This window comes from Gekko japonicus, unplaced genomic scaffold (assembly GCF_001447785.1).
Source record: "Gekko japonicus isolate JY-2015 unplaced genomic scaffold, Gekko_japonicus_V1.1 scaffold1667, whole genome shotgun sequence".
Taxonomy (NCBI): Eukaryota; Metazoa; Chordata; class Lepidosauria; order Squamata; family Gekkonidae; genus Gekko; species Gekko japonicus.
Window position 1 is genome coordinate 2,692 of NW_015168702.1, and position 4,201 is coordinate 6,892.

General features: G+C 55.3%; 1 protein-coding gene across 1 annotated transcript in view; it reads left to right on the forward strand.

Moving 5' to 3' along the window:
- The window catches only part of PAX4 (paired box 4), a 20,105-nt gene that overhangs the window by 167 nt on the left and 15,737 nt on the right, over positions 1-4,201 (forward strand). The gene's annotated exons all lie outside the window — the stretch shown is intronic.

Consider the following 4,201-nt stretch of genomic DNA (forward strand, 5'->3'; position numbering starts at 1 on the left):
AAGAGGAGGAACTGGTTCAGGAAGTCAGGATAAACCTTCCTCCAGCCCAGGGGGGGGGGGGTTTAGGTCTCCTCCTCCTCCTCCTCTCCCCGTTCTCCCTCTACTGCCCCCTCCTCTTCCCTTTGCCCGTTCGCCCTCTTCCACACCTGAAGGTCCCTCCACCTCCTCCTCCTCCTCCTCCTCGCTTGCCCTCCCAATCGGCGCCTGCCCCCTCCTCTATTATGGTTTCCTGGGATTCCTTCTCTCCTACTCCTCCTATCCGTCACCTTCAGAACTTGGACGGTGTTTTTAGGCTGTTGTCGACTGTTGGGCCCGGCTGCCAATAACGCTGCTGGTCATTTCCCCTTAGCCACCCCGACTGCGCTGAGGCCCCCTGTGCTGTTCTCTGGCCTTCCCGCCTCCACCCTCGTGGCTCTCTTGCGCCCCCCCCCCCATCGTAGCTGCTCTCCCTGCCACCCTTGCTCTTCTTTAGCTGGAGGCTGGAGTTGGTCTCCAGATCCCCGCTTGTGAATCCATCCGGCCACTCACGCCGCCTGACCCGGATGGCCCCCGGCAAGCCTGATCTCCTCAGATCTCGGGAGCTAAGCAGGGCCGACCCCGGCAGGATTAGGTGACCCCAAGGGATGCCTCCCCCCCAGATCTGTGGAGCTCTGCCCGGCTAGGGGCCCTGTGCTGTTCCCGGGTCCAAAGGCAGGCCTCGAGAGGGAAGAGGGCTCCCAAAGTTAGGAGCTGACTTGTGGACTGACTCCCCCCTCCGCCCCCAATGGCGTTTTCAAGCCGAGATCGGCTCAGGGGTGGCTTGCCATTGTCAGCCTCAGCTTCCTTAGGGGTCTCCCCTCCAGACACTAGCTGGGGCCGGCCGGCCTTAGCTTCCAAGATCAGTCTAGCCGGGGCTATCCAGGCCAGAGTAAATCCAGGCATCGTCCACCCTACATCGTCTCCTACAAGGGGACATGGACTCTGCTTCCCGGCACAACACAGGAAGTCCTCCTGCACACATCAGATGTCCTGAATAAGGAACCAGGGCAGCTGAATCCCTTCTGCCCACCAAAGATGCTTCGAACCACCCCAGATTGTACATCCCCATTCTCTGGGGACTGTGCTCCCCAACCCAAATCCTAGCTTTAGTACCAGTGGCTCCAAAACGGGGTGCCTCAAAGAACAAAATGAAAAATAAGATTCTTGGGTCAGCTTCACCACAAAAGAAACTTTGGCCCTACAAAAGTATGCATCCTCAGAAGGTGGACTTTCCCCTACATAAGGGGACATGGACTCAGGGCCGGCCGGAGGTGTTTCTGCGCCCTAGGCGGGGTGCAGATACCAACCTCCTGCTGGGGCCTGGAGACCTCCCTCCCTGCCGCCGCCGTCTCCTCCCTCCCTGCCGCCACCGTGCGCGTCCTCGGCCAGGGCGGCCACCGAGGGCAGCAGGTCAGTGCTGGGGCAGGGCAGGGGCCCTTCTTTCTTTCTTTCCTCCCTCCCTTCCCTCGCCCCCCCCCCTTGGTGGAGCGGCCTCTTTTGCTCGGCCCCCGGCCCCCTCTGTTGCTTCTTCCCCAGAGGGAGGGAGGGAGGGAGGGAGGGAGGAAGGGGGGGGTGTGCTTCCAATCTACACTAGTGGACTAGTGTTGGGAACAAACCACCAGAGGACCGTCCACCCGGGATCTCTTGCGATGCCATTATAAAGAGTGGGCTGTGGCGAATTCCCCCAGGAATGGAGAGGGAGTCCCTCAGGCAGCGCGCTCAAATAAAGAAGGAGCCGGGAGGGCATCCGTTCCCCCAGAGGCGCCTGCTCGGCTGCTGCTGGGAGCCAAACCTCTGGCTGGCCTGGCCGCTCTCGAGGCAGGCAGGCAGGCAGGCAGGCTCCTCTTGCTTCCCGAGGGCTTCTCCTGAAAGGCCGACTCGGCTGGGTCGCGGGGCTCCGCTGGACGCCCACTCCGTCCCGGGGGGGACTCCTCCTCCTCCCCCTCGCCATTTCTGCCCCCCTCCCTCCCTCCCTCCCTCCCTGCTCCATCTCCCCCTCCCTCCCCGCCGGTCGCCTCTGGGGCAGGCAACGGGGTGGTGGTGGGAGCCGCAGGTGGATTAGCCGCCCCGTCAATCGATTGCATATTTGCATTGCAGCCGGGGGCGGGGGGACGAAACGGGTTGCAAGCAGGGCACGGGGGGGGGGCAGAGGGTCTGCCGGGAGCGCGCCGGGCTCCTGCAGGCTGTGCCGCTGCCTCCCTCTGCCATGCTGGCAAGGTGCGCCGGCCCGGCGGCCGCCCCTGCCTCTCCTCCCGCACCCTAAGGGCCGGCTCGCACTCTAGGCAAATGCCTAGTTTGCCTAGCGGGCAAGCCAGCCCTGCATGGACTGTAGGGGTGTGTACTTCAGAAAAATTCATATTAATTTGATTTTGGGATCTCGGGAAGAATACTTTTTTCTGTATCCCAGAATATCCAAGGTGTTGTTACCTGTTTAAGATTTGTCCAAGTTATTTTTCAGGTTCTGGAACTTGGGGACCATTATTTCTTACAGAGGAACTGGATTGGGGTTGGAGTTGCTTTTTAAGCAGATGGCACCAAAATTTCAGAGAATCCAGTCCTCCCACTCTACTAAAGACACGCCAGATATCAAGAGAGTTAGACGAAAGGATCTGATGGACACCTGAAGAAGGTGTCCCCAGGGATCTCTAGGGCTCCATTACATAAAAACATAAGAGACGCCAATATTGGATCAGGCCAAAGGCCCATCCAGTCCAACACTCTGTGTCACACAGTGGCCAAAAATACCAGGTGCCATCAGGAGGTCCACCAGTGGGGCCACTATTTCCTCTAGGGCTAAGAAGCAAGTAGCCAAGCAGAACCCAAGTCAAATGTGAGAAGACAAACAAAATCAATGTCAGACATGAGAATCCAAACAGAATCACTGTCAGATGTGAGAACCCAGACAGACCCAAGGGCCATGAAGCACAGCACGTACTGGCTGGCAGTAGTAGGGGCCAGAGAGAGAGAGAGAGAGAGACGGGGTGGGGGCTTCTGCCTTTTAGAAGATTGCAAATGTGGATTTTCACACCCTTTTCATTTTGGGTGTGAGTACAATATGAAGTGATCCAGTCTTCATTTAAACCAGGAAACCATGTGAATCCAATGTGATTCAAAGCTTGAACATAGACTTCTGTAATCATCTCTTCACAGACAAATCTTCTGAAGCAGACACCTGCTGGCGTTCTGTAATTAACTGTTTACAAGACTTGCTTTTGAGTACATGATTCAATATATGGCTGATCAAACAAAGCCAGTGTTGTGATTGATTTTTGGCAGTGTTATTTATAAGTAATTGCTCTTACACTGTATTTATATTGCGCATTTTGTAACTGTATTATCACAAATGCTCTACAATCACTTTTACATGCGCTAAGATGTGTAGTATCTTATATTCTAATAGTGAAGTCAGCCAATCTTTGGGTACTTAGATCCGGTGACCGGAGCTGTTAACAGGCAAGACAGATCTTTCTACAAACCTGAAAAGGGGGCCAGCTTTGCAGGAAAATGTGAAAGCTAAAAAAAGGAACATACACTGGGGAGTTCAAAAAACCTAGAAATGATTAAAAGGAGTGCCTGTAGCTTTAAGCAAGGGATTCCCTCAATGGCTGTTGCTAGGCAACCATAGTATTCCAGGCTATAGCTTCGGTCATTAAAAGGTTTGGGGGTGGGGGAGGGTTCTTTCCAGGCCTATTTTGGCCAGGCCTAACTAGAGTCAGCAGCTGCAGGTTGAGAAATTTCTGGAGATTTTGTGATAGAGTCTGAGGAGGGGCCCCCTTATGGATCACTGCCTTGTCGTGGCGAGGGGGCTTGCGTAGTTCAATGACGCTGTGGGCTATGCCGTGAAGGGCCACCCAAGATGGACAGGCCACAGCAGAGAACTCAGACAGAGCGTGATCCCCCTGGAGAAGGTAATGGCAACCCACTCCAGTATGTTTGCCAAGAAAACCCCATGGACAGTAACAAAAGGCTAAAAGATAGCCACCCAAGACGGACAGGCCACAGCAGAGAACTCAGACCAAGAGTGATCCCCTGGAGAAGGTAAGGGCAACCCACTCCAGTATGTTTGCCAAGAAAACCCCATGGACAGTAACAAAAGGCTAAAAGATATGACGCCGGAAGATGAGCCCCTCAGGTCGGAAGGTGTCCAATATGCTACTGAGGAAGAGCAGAGGGCAAGTACAAG